The sequence below is a fragment of the Mytilus edulis genome, chromosome 13 (genome assembly GCF_963676685.1).
Source record: "Mytilus edulis chromosome 13, xbMytEdul2.2, whole genome shotgun sequence".
Classification (NCBI taxonomy): domain Eukaryota; kingdom Metazoa; phylum Mollusca; class Bivalvia; order Mytilida; family Mytilidae; genus Mytilus; species Mytilus edulis.
Window position 1 is genome coordinate 45,598,615 of NC_092356.1, and position 17,333 is coordinate 45,615,947.

Genomic DNA, 17,333 nt, shown 5'->3' on the forward strand with positions numbered 1-17,333 from the left:
CATCACGAGTTGGTTGACCGTTATGGAATAACCATTTCACAGATGATATCGGATATGTTCTTTATGTCGTAACTTTAATACCATTCCCTCTTCACGAATATAACCTACCAAGTTAGACTATTTACCGAATTTGTAATACATGTAACATAAGCAACACTACGGGTGTGGAGCAGGATCTGTTTACCCTTCCGGAGCACCTGATATCACCCCACGTTTTTAGTGGGGTTCTTGTTGCTTAGTCACACAAGTTATTGACTACCACTTTTTGAATTAACCTTAGATTTCGGTATTTGTATTATTACATTTTGAATTGCTGTTCTGCAAGGTGAAATACAATGTATGTGTGAAAATTTTAACATCTAACACCACGGCTGTTGCATTGATATGATTATAATGGTTTACAATTGTAAAATATATTTTAATATCCGCTTTCTAGGTGACTTAACAAATACTTTATACTTACTTGAAAATGCGTTTTTTTTTAATTGAGAGAAGAATGACCTAAAACGGTTGTGGTATTGATAGATATTGTTTTCATTGCTCAATTTAAAAGTTACTAAGGAAACGTCAAAAGACGACAACCGACCGACAAAATCCTCTATAGGTCGTCATACAATCTTCAATATTGAAAAAGTGAGTAGCTACCGTACTAGTATGTACTATATGGCATTTTAGGTAAGGTGTTTTGGTTAATATGCTGTCAACCAACTTTCGAGAGCGTATTTTATGATTGCTTTCCAGACATTCGCGTAATGTATGGAAATCACAGTATTTAGCATTATATTAGTTCCGAGGGTTCTTCAAACGCATCGATTGAGAAATGCACTCCAAACACAGGTACATGTAGGTACCGGTACGCCGAAAAGTTTTTCGATAAGTAAATAGCCAGTTCAATATATATTATGTAAATAAACATATTAACCCAAATTAACACAGTAAAGCGTTGTGCATATCTATGTACCTTTCGGGACTATGTGACTTTAATACTGTATTAATAAATAAATACATACAATTACTTATAGTTTCAGTATAAAAGAGGATATTATATGGAGGAAAACGATTCCCTAGTCAATCATGTATATATTTTGCAATGACGTTTGACGTTTTAATTGTTTAATAAACTAAACATGTTATTGACATGAATCATGAACTGTATCATAAACATGTGTTTTCATTATTTCCTTGTTTGTAATGAAAGCCAAATGCATAAATCAGGTATGAAAACAAGACTAAAAGTACTATTAAAAAACAAACCAAATTACAGTCTTACCTTAAAACAATTATTTAGTACGTCTCTACGGAAGCCGGTACGTGCCATGCGATATATTTTTTAAAATTCTAACTGGTTATAATTATGCAAACAATCGTGCATTCTAATATATAATCAGGATGATTTATGTAAGGTGAAAAGGTAGCCAAAGCAGATCTATAGAAAGATGATGAACAAAAATAACGTATTTGACAACGGTGTTTTATTTAAACGATTAAAAAATTGGAGGTCTTCCTTCTAGGTTGCAACAGGAGGTGTCAACACAGGTCCTGCGCACGCATCTACAGTAACAATTCGTCTTACAATATGCGCACATGTTGAACCGTCCTACTGGAGGCATAGGACGTGATTGCATGTTGATCCTTTTGACCCCTGTATTAAAAAAAGGAAGGCAATACGTTATATATGAATATAAATTTACATCTTATCATACTTTTAAAATAACCGAAAGCTCAAGATGAAATTGCCGACAAGTTATTGTCATTTTTGGATTTATTCACAAGTTGGTGATCTTAATATATAATAACTGTTCATTTCAATTTAAAATCATGCCTGTCAGACATTTTTAGAGAGAAAAAAAAACACTAATTGAAAACTTTAATTATAATTTTGTTTTACGACTGGTACATGTAACAGATTGAATCGCGAGGTATTATTAGATTAAATAAGAAAAAAATATTAGAATTCGACAGAAGTCAAATATAAAGCCTCGGTCACACCCTACCGGATAGCACGAACGGACGTCTAACGGATGAAAATAAAAGTTGTCCGTTGACAAAATTGTTATCCGTTGGGAGTCCGTTGATGTACTGACCGAATAAAACGGACGTGTAACGGATGCATAACGGACACACACCGGATATGCAACGTACGAGAAACGAAAACGTACCGGACAGAACGGATGTCGAACGTACATCCAACGGACGAGTACCGCATAAAACTGACACCTAACGGAAGCGTACCGGATAAAACGGATGAACAAGATTTATGCCTCGGTCACACCTTACCGGATAGCACAAACGGACGCCTAACGGATGAAAATAAAAGTTGTCCGTTGACAAAATTGTTATCCGTTTGGAGACCGTTGATGTACTGACCGGATAAAACGGACGTGTAACGAATGCATAACGGACACACACCGGATATGCAACGTACTAGAAACGGAAACGTACCGGTCAGAACGGATGTCGAACGTACATCCAACGGACGAGTACCGCATAAAACTGACACCTAACGGAAGCGTACCGGATAAAACGGATGAACAAGTTAACGGAAAAATTAAAGGCGACAATTAAAATACATATAAATCGCATAAATATTCAAAATGTTTCTGTGTAACTGGTTTTGGTTTGTTCTTCAAAATGCTGCCAAAGGGCAGTGTCTGGCCTGAATAAGAGCTGCTTGATTGTGAAGACGTGCCTTTACTCTAAGATCGATTATGAATAATAGGAATTCATGAACCTTAAGAAATCTGACATACAATGTACCAATAATTGGCATTTTTGACGCGAAATTTTCAATTGGCATTTATCCGTTTCAGATCCGTTCATCATCCGTTTTATCCGTTATGTGTCCGGTAGAAGTCCGTTTCTCATTCGTTCAACATGCATTTTATCCGTTAAACGTCCGATAGAAGTCCGTTGGTGAATTTATCTTCGAGATCTCCAACGGATGTATAACGGACACGTAACGGATACAAAACGGAAACGAAACGAACGATTACCGTACAAAACGGACGCCTAACGGACGTTCAACGGACATTTTATCCGTTGGACGTCCGTTCAAAGTTTAGCCTCGGTCACACCTTACCGGATAGCTCGAACGGATGCCTAACGGATAACTTTTTTTCAATCCGTTCATGTCCGTTAGACGTCCGTTCTTATCCGTTAGGCGTCCGTCCATATCCGTTGCATGTCCGTTAAGCGTCCGTTTTATCCGTTGACGTCCGTTCTGTCCGGTGAAAAATTTTGAGCATGTTCAAAACTTTGAACGGACGTCCAACGGATAAAATGTCCGTTGAACGTCCGTTAGGCGTACGTTAGGCGTACGTTAGGTGTCCGTTTTGTACGATACTCGTCCGTTTTGTATCCGTTACGTGTCCGTTATCCATCCGTTGGAGATCCGGTAGACCAATTCACCAACGGACGTCTACCGGACGCCTAACGGACGTCTAACGGATAAAACGGATGTGAAACGACATTAACGGAAGGATAACGGATAAAACGGATGCCTACCGGATGTAAAACGGACAAATGCCAATTGAAATTTTGCGTTAGAAATGCCAATAATTGGTATGTCAGATTTTCTTGAGTGTCATGAAAATTTATTATTCGTGATGGATCTTGGAGTAAGAGCACGTCTTCGCTACCAAACAGCTCTTATTCAGGCCAGACTCAACTTAAATGTAGCAAATATAAACCTTATAGCTGTCGAAAGGAGGAGAAGAAGAAGACAAAGGAGATGGTGGACACGACCAGATGATGGCTTAGTCCTGAAAGACGATGCAGTTTTGATCTATATGACCAACTCATGACCGAACTTAGGCGGGAGGATCGGCAGTCCTTTGTACACTTCCTTCGAATGCCCACAGAGATGTTCGACGAGATATTGCAAGTTGGACCTCGCATAGCCAAGCAGAATACCTTTTACAGAAATCCACTGGAACCAGGACTCAAGTTAGCAATTACACTTAGACACCTTGCTTCTGGAGCAAAATATCGTAGCATGCAGTACGGATGAAGAGTTCCGTATAACACATTATCCGTTTTCATACCAGAGGTACATAATATAAACAAATTCAGAAAATCAACTTAAACTCTATAAGACTGAATTACCACACTGCTTCTACCTTGATTTTTTTAAATCAGAGTAGCTCTATATTTGCAAACATATCATGCTAAACAAGACGCAATACAAAATAAAATCAACTAAACCTGTTAACTAAAGTGACCCTCGTGTGTAAAAACGTAAAAAAGAATCGGATAAATTGTTCTATTTGTTTGGTACGTGTGACCTTGATACCTGTCCTACTGACCACACTTTCCCAGAAGCAAATATTATAACATATATACAATCATTTTAATGTCACGTGTATGTGGTTTATTGCCTTTAATTTTCAGATGGTTTATTGCTTTTAATTTTCAGATGGTTTATTGCCTTAAATTTTTAGATGGTTTATTGCCTTTAATTTTCAGATTATTTTGTTCATCCGTTTTATCCGATACGCCTCCGTTAGGTGTCCGTTTTATCCGGTACTCGTCCGTTCGATGTACGTTCGACGTCCGTTCTGTCCGGTACGTATCCGTTTCACGTACGTTCAATGTCCGTTGTGTGTCCGTTAGGCATTTGTTACATGTCCGTTAGTAAACCAACGGACTCCCAACGGATAAAAGTTTTGTCAACGGATAACTTTTTTTTTATCCGTTAGGCGTCCGTTCGAGCTATCCGGTAAGGTGTGACCGAGGCTTTTTGAACATGCTCAAAATGTTCCACCGGACAGAACGGACGTCGACGGATAAAACGTACGCTTAACGGACATGCAACGGATATGGACGGACGTCTAACGGATAAGAACGGACGTCTAACGGACATGAACGGATTGAAAAAAAAGTTATCCGTTAGGCGTCCGTTCGAGCTATCCGGTAAGGTGTGACCGAGGCTTTAAAGTTTAAACACAAGCTTTCATGAGCTCTTGACCGAATATAAAATTAAATACATTGACTAGAGGTATTAGGGGAGGGTTGAGATCTCAAAAAACATGTTTAACCCCGTCGCAATTTTGCGCCTCTGGCCTTTGTTAGTCTTGTATCATTTTTAATTTTAGTTTGTATAATTCGGAGTTTAGTATGACGTCCATGATCACGAACAAGTATACATGTTTGTTTAGGGGCCAGCTGATGACGCCTCCGGGTGCAGGATTTTCTCGCTGCATTGAAGACCCATTGGTGGCCTTTGGCTGTTGTCTGCTCTATGGTCGGGTTCTTGTCTCTTTGACACATTCCCTATTTCAATTCTCAATTTTAAATAACATAAAAAAAACAAAGTCTCACTCTAGTTAAATATAAACAATGTTCAATACAAAGTCAACGCTCACACACAAAGTCATATAGTCTATACAAAAATGTATATACATTTGTATATATACATTTGTATATATACATTTGTATATAGAATGCAATACATTTTGGTTTTGATAGGACGAGCCTGTTTACATGTTACTGAAATCAGATTTTAAGACAAATAGAAGTATTCGACCCTACAAAATTTTAAATAACAGATAGCTTGTGCAAGACAAGTACAAAGAAGTACAGTATGAAGTTTCAGATTTAGAATTGTAGTCGCCTTTCCAACGAGATGGTTTGTAAAGAGATGACATAGATCGGTAAGGGTAGCAATGCTGTTTCTTGATACGACTATTTTTTTTTTAATTTTAAAGTCATAAGTATTAAATCCTATAAGTGCTTCAGTTAATTCATGAGAATAAAGGGAGAGAACTACCGAAGGAGGAATAAAAATAATAAGGCATAGACACAAAAATATAACGATAAAAAGCGTCGCGGCGAGCTTAGACGTTGTTATTTTCATGTCATGTTTTTGACCCTCAAAGACTCCTTATTTACCTTATGTTTCAAATTTATTGTTTATGTGTTATGTTTTATAATTAGCTATTTTTTCCTATATCTGTATTTTTCTTACTTGAAATTCGTTTAACCTTTATTTATTTTAGAATATTGAACAAAACCAACCAAAACAGCGTCAAATTACATATTCGTTTTCTTTCCATATGTGTTGGCCTTCTGCTGTTGTCTGCTCTCGATATTTTTGTCGGGTTGTTGTCCCATTGACATATTCCCCATTTCTATTCCCAATTTAATACATATAGAAATTGTCATAAACCATAACGGATCGTTTTACTTACAAATTGGAAATCATTAAAATCTAAAGTAATGTCCTGTGAAAAGCTGATGTTATGTTTTGAGTCTTTTGAAAAATAATAAAATGGAAAACTAGCATGCAAAACGAAGTAAAAGAATGTTTAAAATCATTAAGAAAAAGAAAAAAGCCCACATTACCTCTGTACTGGTAGGCATCTGCAACAATATCAAACAAAAGAAAAGACACCATGAAAAATATTCCGTGCTCCATTCTCATGACAAGAAGAAAAACAATTAACTTTCTTAATGTAAATGTAATGTCTGACAAGTAAACATCAAAATAAAATGACAATATATTGCGGAAATAACTTTAATATCACAGTATTGTAAATCATACTTGTTTTATATACATAGGCGTGTTACGAAATGGTACAATGCATAAAAGTAAAAACTACAGATTTGTAAAAGCAAATTGCTTGTTTCTGAATCCTTAATATTATTTCATTTGTATAATATCGTTTAATGTTGATGTATCTGAATAAATATTGTTTAAACTAAAAACTATCAAACGCCCGTGGATCGTTTAATTGTTTAAACTGCATATACTAATAAAGCCACGGACAAAAGAAAAATCATGTTTCAATCCTCATAAAATCAAAGCTAGCCTACAAATGTATATATATTGATTTTTTTTTATTTTTGAGCTTCCAAAACTAAAAGCGAAAGACCTTTTAAAATTAAAGATGTTACAATGTATAACTTTTAGGCGGGTTGCATAGAATTCAAAAGTTGGGCAGGTGAACGTGCAGACTATTGCGGGATAGAAAGTACAAATTCTATGTACTAGTAATTAACTCCTCCCTAAAAGCTTTAAAACTTTTTACCATGTATGTATATGTTACAGTGAATTTGTATAATCAGGGATTATGTAGAATCCCTGATTTTTCAGGGAATATGTAAAAGCACTAAAATCATTAGTAATTATATATAATCCCTGAAAATGACCAGTGATTTTACATAATCACTGAACATTTTAATAATTATTCTACAAATTCCCTAATATAATTTCAGGGATTATGAATAATTTAAGGATCCTTTGTTTGATAAAAAAAAAATGAAAATATATCAACAAATTCTCATTTTTTACTTTTATATTCCTTGCCAGATGAAATAATTTTGCTTTTGAACACATAGGATGGTTTTAAAGATATAACCAGCACAGGGTTTCGAGATAAAGTTTAAGTCTTCAAAATTAACAATATCAAGATTCCCTTTATAGCGATAACTTTACATGTAGTGTTTGTTTATTAAAAGCAAGCTTCAAATGGATATCCATGTTCTATTCTTAAATCCACATAGCATTTTATTTGTGGTACATGTAAAACAAATAGTGAAGAAGACTATGGAAGATGTTTTTTCGTTTTTGTTCAAACAGAGACATGTTTCTGGTTCAAATGAACAAGAAATCCAAACAGAGAAATCTTACACATGTAATGTATAGAAAAGCTAAGGATTGACAATTAGAACAAAGTTTTAGAGCATTTGATGTTATATTCTCATAGCAAAAAAGGAAAGGGAAATAAAAAAAAAAAAACATAATGGTAATTGTTCAACAAAAGTCTGATGAAGGATATTGCCTGGTAAAAAAAACATATCTTAATCGAACCAGTTCGAGGTTGCTAATTTCTCTTTTTTTACAGATGTTTTTACTGAACACTTTATTCTCAGGCGGGTCATAAAATCTGATCTGATAGTGAAGAAAAATGTTTTCTAAAATTTGAATATTGTCAATGTGGTAAAAACAGATGTGAAGCGTATTATTTTAATATATTATGTTTAACATTTTAATATACTGTGCTTAACATTTTGAAAAAGAACAAATTATCATTTTGATATTTTGTTCTTAGCAGTCTACAATTTAAGTTTATATAGTGTATTGCTGTTTCGATATGATTTCATAGCATAAATAATTTGACTTTTATTCATGTTCTTTATAAATAAATCTATTTCTTCATTTCAGTTATTATGTATAATCCCTGTCGTTATTTCTAGTGATTCTACATAATCCCTGAAAATTTTAGTGATTATATATAATCCCTAAACTGGCCAGTGATTCTACATAATCCCTGAAAACTTCAGGGATTCTACATAATCACTGATTATACAAATTCACTGTATACACAGAACATGTACATGCACCCACTTTTAATGGATTAATTTCGGGTATATTTTTTTTCGATTTACTGAATTCTAGTGGTGTTTCTGCAACTGTGTACATAATTATAACCAATGAGACACTTTTAGGGCCATACCAGCCCTTATTAGACCCTTACAATGGTATATTTAAAGTATAATACTCCGTTTAATACATTCTTTTGCCTTATATATCTCTAATTCTGACGGTCTTTTTCAAACAAAATCTATGATGAAAAAGATTTGACTACATATATAAATTTGATCCCTGCTAGCATACATATTTTTTATCCAAAGGAATGTAATGGACCTACATGTACATTCATATTTTTTTATTCCAGTTTCAACTCGAAACATGTTGCATTGTGGTTTCAGAGAAGACCTGAGATTTAACGGAGTATTCCCTCGCCCTCCAATGTTTATTTTGTGTTATTTTGTTTTAATTTTCTACTTGACTTATGAATTTTCTTTTTGCCCTTATCCTCTGACCCGATTTGGCAACTAAAACCTTAACTTATGCGTTCAAAATATTTAAGAAACTATATCCTGTCATTTTCTAATTATGTTGCCTGCATAGTTTCGTCTATTCTTTTAACAAACAAGACTGAAGATTTTTTTATGGGTTTTGTGGAGCGACAGGTAGATTTTGTCCCCTAAATTCAATAAAACAATTTTCAAAGCGGCTTGCTATGTAAATGTTTTATCAAACAAGGAATGGTCACTTAATTACCTTTTGAATCACATTCAATCAACAAAATGCAAGTAATCCAATACGTCTTGTAGGACAACTGGTTTATATTACTCATATCATTTAAATCGAAAATCAATGTCTTTCTATAATAGTTCCCACATTTAAAGTTTAATTTGTCCACCACAGCGTATACACTTATTCCCTAGACTTCTTCTCTAAATATATTATTTGTTGAATATGGCGGTAAATTTACACATAAAAAACGATTTAACAATCACGCAATATTTTACTGTGTTTGACCATTGTACTGTTAATCAGGTTTTTTTCAGAGTTTTTGCCGAAAGCGAAGAGTTTTCTTTGAACCGTTCTACTCCGTCCGTCCGAAACACCTTGGATAGACAACTTTAGTCAAAATATCTTAACTTCTATTTGGAAAGGAAGCAAAAGATACCAAGGGATGTTTAAATCGTTACATAACAAACTGTCAATCCCACGACAAAAAATACGATAAACGACGAAAAGTCAAACCATACAAACAATATATACAAAAAAAAGAAACCTAAAATGTTGAGCAACACGGACCTCGACAAAAGTCGCGGGTAATGTCCAGGCCAAACCCGGTACTAGTCTTGTTCTGTCTGCAACCTGAATACACCTGGATCTGTCAAAATGAAATGAGCATAAGCTGTTCAGTATAAGGACTATAAGATGATTACTCTAAATAGACATATATTTGAATTTTTGTATTGTTATGAGTTACAATTTATGACAAAAATAAGCAAAGACCCATCGAAACAACATCTGATAAACAAATTTAATAATACTTTTAGATATTTGGATGATATTTTGGCTCTCAATAATGACGACTTCAGTATGTATACTAATGAAATTTATCCTGTTGAACTTACTTTAAATAAAGCTAATACTAACAATGACCACTGCCCTTTTCTCGATCTTGATATCTATATCACTAATGGAAAGCTGAATACTAAAATTTATGATAAAAGGGATGATTTTTCATTTCCTATCGTTAATTATCCGTTTTTAGATGGTGACGTTCCCTTGTCACCATCTTACGGTGTTTATATATCTCAACTTGTACGATTCGCTCGTGTATGTAACAATGTTTTAGATTTTAACGAGAGAAATTTATGTATTACTGAAAAATTATTACACCAGGGTTTTCGATATTACAAACTAGTCAAAACATTTACTAAATTTTATCATCGGTATAAAGACATCATTCGTAAATATAGCTCAACATGCAGACTTCTAATACGTTCAGGAATTTCACATCCAATTTTTTATGGTAATATTCTTTATAAAGCACAAAGGTGTCAGTATTCACCTCAGAAACTTACAAAACCTTTGAATAGACTTGTTAAGAAGGGATATAATTACGATACTGTTGTCAAGTCATTAAAGATTGCATATTTTGGCGTTAATATTGAGTCACTGATAAGGTCTTTGCATCGGAACTAAACACATTTATTCTAAAAACAGTTGTTGGTATGACACGGGTTATGTTCTTCTCATATATGTTATGATGGTATGATACTAAACCCCTAACGGGAAGGATTGTGCCTGATGTTCATATGATGAAATCATAATCTTTCAGTCAGTTTAATTGAAGTCTGGAGCTGGCATGTCAGTTAACTGCTAGTAGTCTGTTGTTATTTATGTATTATTGTCATTTTGTTTATTTTCTTTGGTTACTTCTTCTGACATCAGACTCGGATTTCTCTTGAACTGAATTTTAATGTGCGTATTGTTATGCGTTTACTTAACTACATTGGTTAGAGGTATAGGGGGAGGGTTGAGATCTCACAAACATGTTTAACCCCGCCGCATTTTTGCGCCTGTCCCAAGTCAGGAGCCTCTGGCCTTTGTTAGTCTTGTATTATTTCAATTTTAGTTTCTTGTGTACAATTTGGAAATTAGTATTGCGTTCATTATCACTGGACCAGTATATATTTGTTAAGGGGCCAGCTGAAGGACGCCTCCGGGTGCGGGAATTTCTCGCTACATTGAAGACCTGTTGGTGACCCTCTGCTGTTGTTTTTTATTTAGTCGGATTGTTGTCTCTTTGACACATTCCCCATTTCCATTCTCAATTTTATGTCGTTGGCGCCGTTAACGATGTCTTCTTTTTATGCCCCACCTATGATAGTAGAGGTTCATTATGTTTTCTGGTCTGTGCCTCCGTTCGTCCGTCCGTCCGTCCGTCCGTTCGCTTTAGGTTAAAGTTTTAGGTCAAGGTAGTTTTTGATGAAGTTGAAGTCCAATCAACTTGAAACTTAGTACACATGTTCCCCACGATATGATCTTTCTAATTTTAATGCCAAATTATAGTTTTGACCCCAATTTCATGGTCCACTGAACATAGAAAATGAAAGTGCGAAGTTCAGGTTAAAGATTGGTCAAGGTAGTTTTTGATGAAGTTAAAGTAACATCAACTTGAAACTTAGTACACATAATCCCTATGATATGATCTTTCTAATTTTAATTCCGAATTCAAGTTTTGACCCCAATTTCACGGTCCACTGAACATAGAAAATGATAGTGCGAGTGGGGCATCCGTGTACTATGGACACATTCTTGTTCTATATATATCTAGTTCTCGATAGAGGATTAACATAACTGTGTATTCATGCTTTCATATCTCGTTAATCCAAATACATGTAGGCGCTGCCCCGGCAAGAGGTCTTGTTAACATGACAAAAATGAAATGTTAGATATACACCAATAAGACTGCAACCGACCGACATAAAATACCTTAACTATCTTAATATCAACATACGGACTGCACCAATGACAATCTTAACTTTCTGATATTGTCTTTCAGTTAAGTTTTTTCTCCAAACCCTACCAATTCATTTCCATTGACTGTCGTATGACTGTCGGTCGCATAGCTAATGATTTTCTGTTATTGCTCAGAATGTGTTTGCGTAGGTACACGAATGTAAATAGATCAGCATCTGGCAAATAAATAATTAGTTTAAACATATTTATTTACAGTGGATTGGGAAACATCTTATTACAACTTGAAATAATCCCTATCCACTTTGCGGGTGCGAGTGCTGCCTTGTAGCGGCATTGGTCTACTCTTTTTTCGAAATCTACAAGGATGACTTTGTCTTTTACCTGCAAGATATTGCTCTGTCTTAACACGGGTCAGTTATTTATCGCCCCCTTCCGATGGACTGCAAATGTTTGCACCTGTCCTAGGTCAGGAATCTGATGTACAGTAGTTGTCGTTTGTTTATGTAATTTATACGTGATTCTCTTTTCTCGTTTTTATATAGATTAGAACGTTGGTTTTCCCGTTTAAATGGTTTTACACTAGTAATTTTGGGGCCCTTTATAACTTGTTGTTCGGTGTGAGCCAAGGCTCCGTGTTGAAGGCCGTACATTGACCTATAATGGTTTACTTTTATACATTGTTATTTGGATGCATAGTTGTCTCATTGACACTCACACCACATCTTCCTATATCTATCATCATTTCTTAAGATCATACTCGCAAATGGGGTCGAGGGAAAATCAAAAATTTAGTCCCTGAAATAAATAATTCATCCAAGCAGTGCTAGGGAATATACTGAACTTGTAGTGAAGTCTGAGCTATTGCACTATGTGAAGACCTCTTTATACCTTTGAGGGGTGGAGTAGCAATAAAAAGGCACTGTCAGCTGACTATGCGGTTTGGGCTTTGCTCATTGTTGAAGGCCGTACGGTGACCTATAGTTGTTAATGTCTGTGTCAGCTGACTATGCGGTATGGGCTTTGCTCATTGTTGAAGGCCGTACGGTGACCTATAGTTGTTAATGTCTGTGTCATTTTGGTCTTTTGTGGATAGTTGTCTCATTGACAATCATACCACATCTTCTTTTTTATATACTCACATCACATCTTCCTTTATCTATATAATAATTCCTTTGCTATTAGTTAAGTCGAATGCATGTAATTCGGTGTTTGTGTTAATATTATCCGATATTTTCATTAAAAATAAATATTTTACAGGTTGAATAACCAAAGGGTAATTTATAATTCACATATGTTTGCATTTGGTTACAGTTTTATGGATAAAATTAGATCAGAGTTATCTCATTGACACTCATACCACATCTTCGTATATCTATATTTTTTATTTGAATCTGAGACTTATAATAGTTCATGATATATAAGCCACATAAATGATTATTCGAATTATCACAGTGAATGCACTTTCTGATGGTTGGATTTGATATATTTACAGATTTTAAAAACTATTCCGATAAATGTGACACATGCACAGAACTTCTTTACTCACGATCCTTTATTTTATCACTATAAAAGAGGAGGAAGCTTAAGTCATCATTAAAGTAGAAAAATCAATAGGTAAACATTCACGATATAAGCAACATACCAGTGAGTACATGTTTTCAAAATTAAATAATAATTGGTTTTTTTATGTTTATTGTTTCTCATATGCACAGTAATCTCATCCAGTTTTACGAATTTCTTGTGATTTTTCGCAAAAAAAAAAGCGTTCGATTTAATAAAGTTGTATATCTGATTTCAAAAAGAATAATGACAATAGTAGTTATATGCATTTCATTCTGTTTCACAGCAAATACCTGCCTCATATAATACCATAGTATCATATAGAAGATGACACAAATGGTTCAACAATGTATACTTAAATTGGAAAATTAACATTCTTCTTTTTGTAACCAGCTGGCAGTATCTTCTTACAGAGTGATATTGAATAGTTGTGTTTAATCTTATTTCACGTTTGGTCTCGATAGACAGGATAGATATAAATCATTGAGTTATCGCAGATAATAAGTGTTTATGTTTTTGTATCATACGATAGCTGTATTTGCTTATCTGGATCAAATTTCATAATAGCACACTGTTTTGTGAAGTCTGAACTAATTTGTTGTATTATTGAATTGCCAGACAAATAAATGAACCCTTTCACATCCACAGATACGCTGTAATTCTGTACTGAAAACTCATCATTTTTGTCTGAAATCGACATTTTTCTCTGTGAATTTTCATTATTAACAAGGTTAAGTTCCATATACGTTTTGCTGATAGTGTCCAAACGAAACAACGTATCGCCATGAATACAAACACAATACAATTGCTTTATAAATCCAGATTCTAAAATCATTTATCCTCATATTTTTGTGATCACATCTAGAATTTCTAGCCTAAGATTCAACACAAGAATCCCCTTTTCTTTGCTACTTATATAAAGTTTACTATTGGTGTAAGTAAGTCCACATAAAACATCATTAATACTGGTCTTTTTTATAACACGGTCATGTTTTGCATTAACTGTAATAACTTTATTTTCTGACGGCAATGTAACTGCAACGATATTATTAGGAATCACTGTTAAAAATCTAGCTACACCCAGAAGTTGTACACTCTTTCATTTCCGTTCTTTGGTTTTAAATAATAAAAGTCGTGAAATCTTTGCATGTGCAACTACAATATCGCCTTCGGGGAACAGTTTCAAGTCATTTATAGAATACTAAGATGCATTATCAATAATCGGAAAGAATTTTATAAGCTTGAACGACGATACGCTGTTAGTCATTTTAAGTAATTAAAACACGTTAATATTTATATATAAACATAATATTTGCATTTTTTTTCATTCAAAAACTGTGGAAAAAAAATAACAAGAATATTATTCATTTTTTTGTAAATAGCTTTTTAAACTATAATACGTTATAAAAGTATGAAAAGATAAGTAGGGTTTAGCGGACAAGTAGTTTATTGGCATGACATGGATAAAACTAGAGAATTCCGAATACATATTGTACCTGTCAATAAGTCAAAAACATGAGCAGGGAGCATCTATTACTCCAAAACGAACTGTAAATACCAATAATCAATTTTTTTAAATAAAGATTTTTTCCGTAGTTATTTATATTAAAAATGAAGAGGACAATTAAAGAATTAAAAGTCTACAGTGTAAGCAATTCCTGTTATTCGTGTATCACCCGTTATGCGAGCTCACTATCCCGGTATCATACGATCAAGGCTGCAGGAACTTGTGGGTAGGGAGCTGAGGCACAGACATATGAAATTGGTTAACTAATTAGTGATTGTGACCGTTAAACTTAAAATTTAATGTCGATTTCAGTCGTTTTCCCTTGTAACTCTGTAATTTCAGTTTGTATGCATTGAACTAACCTCTCTTTGTCCTAAAATTTATTCAACACATAACTTGTTCATGTTATGATAAAGAATATACAATTGTTATCGTCCGAAGTTGACTATTCTTTTAGTTCTGTTTGATATGATCAGCACTGCAACGTTTGTATTTATGTTTTGGATTATAAAATATCAATAAATAATATAACGGAATTCGATGCGACTGTCATACAAGTGAGAGGTTTAGCGCTATAAAACCAGGTTCATTCCACCATTTTCTACATTTGAAAATGCCTGTACTAAGGCAATAATATGACAGTTGTTGTCCATTCGTTTGATGTGTTCTGTCATTTGATTTTGCCATTTGATTAGGGACTTTCCGATTGAATTTTCCTCGGAGTTCAGTATTTTTGTGATTTTACTTTTTTGGGTCTCGAACACCACGTGCACCGAAGAGACATTAACTGTCAGAATTCCCACCAATTGGTACTGTTTATGTTATTATCATATACGTATCGTTGTTTATTTATTGTAATGCACTCAAACGCTTTATGTTTTAAAAATGTTCTTCAGTGAAATTTCATATGAAGGATACGTTTGATGTTGCGCAATACATTAGTATTGTATTTTAATAATGTTTAACAAGTAACAAATAGTTTATTCGATGGGTCTGATATTGATTGAATTTAAAAATCCGCTAAATTAATTTCTGGAGAAAATTCTAAAAATATTTTGCATTTCGGAAAAAAATGTGCATTGAGATTTATAGAAAACAAAAGAGTAATCTATAATCGTAGTAGTTTGATCAATTGCCTCTCTATTAAAAACGAATGAACATTATAATTGAACTTAGGTAAAAAATAATCACAATAATTCTAATTAGTTTAAATCCAAATATTGAACTATCGTATTGTCTTCTATAAATATTGAAACGAGAAAGTACAATGTATGCTTTGTCATCATGGTCATTCATCAATGGCTGTCTTTGACTAATTACGAGGATAAGTAGGGCTACTGGAACGATTTCAATGTTAACATTTTTGATATAGTATTTGATAAATTGATTTTATTTTATTTGTCTATAATAACTTATAAAGAAAACGCTCACCTCTCTTATTTTGTAATTGGCAGGAAAACTATGAAAATAGAGAATTATGTGAGTTTTTTTAATAGTTTGATCAACTTATTTCTAATAGTTATACTTTACATTTTTAAACAAAACTGTTTCGCAACAAATGTCGCTAGTAATTGCCGCGAGCGAGCGAGGGAGAGAGTAGCAAACCTTTAGAAGTTAATATTTTCCTTTGTGAAGATTCCTAAATTATGTTGTTAAAACAAATAAAATAAGAGTAACAAATTAACATCAGGTACTGCAATATGTGCAAGGATATCTCTAACATTTAGGTTGAAATAAGTTCATTATCACTGAACTAGTATATATTTGTTTAGGGGCCAGCTGAAGGACGCCTCCGGATGCGGGAATTTCTCGCTACATTGAAGACCTGTTGGTGACCTTCTGCTGTTGTTTTTTTCTATGGTCGGGTTGTTGTCTCTTTGGCACATTCCCCATTTCCATTTTCAATTTTATCAATTTGTACGGCGGGATATCAGTTTCAAAGTGCGAATGAGAGACAAACGCGTAGAACGTTTATCATAAAGTTTTGTTTTTAAGAGGCACTAGCATGTCAAATTCATGTTCACCGATTTGACTCAAATTCTCATATTAGATTTATAACCATGTAAAACATTTATCTAAATTTAAAAAAGTCTAAAATAACCAATTAAGATAAACCAAGAGGGTTATTTTTGTTTAAAATGTGTGAATATTTAATGCTAATAATAATAAATGTGCCATCGTATGATCATTTCTGCACATAATTTCATATACATGTAGATAAAAAAAAACATCAAAAACTTAAATATATCAAAATGAATTGAAAAGTACATTCATAGTTAGCGGCAATAAGTTAATCAGGCTTTTTGGCTTTAACCCAGGCAATAAGCTAACGCCTAGGTCTCAAGTTATTGCATAAAATATTCAGGCATTGAGCTTATTTCCTGAAATCCGATCATGATTATTCCAATTATCGTCATATTTTATGCGAATTACTGCCTAGGCGTTAGCTTCTTGCATATGATTCAAGCCTAATTT

At 33.9% G+C, this 17,333-nt stretch overlaps 1 long non-coding RNA gene across 1 annotated transcript; it reads right to left on the reverse strand.

Annotated features, from left to right (window-relative positions):
- Positions 1-1,455: 1,455 nt before the first annotated feature.
- LOC139502342 (uncharacterized) lies at positions 1,456-6,447 on the reverse strand. The gene is made up of 2 exons (XR_011658798.1): positions 6,343-6,447; positions 1,456-1,642 (listed from the first exon to the last, which is right to left on the reverse strand). It is a non-coding gene; the product is annotated as an uncharacterized lncRNA (long non-coding RNA).
- Between the last annotated feature and the right edge of the window lie 10,886 nt (positions 6,448-17,333).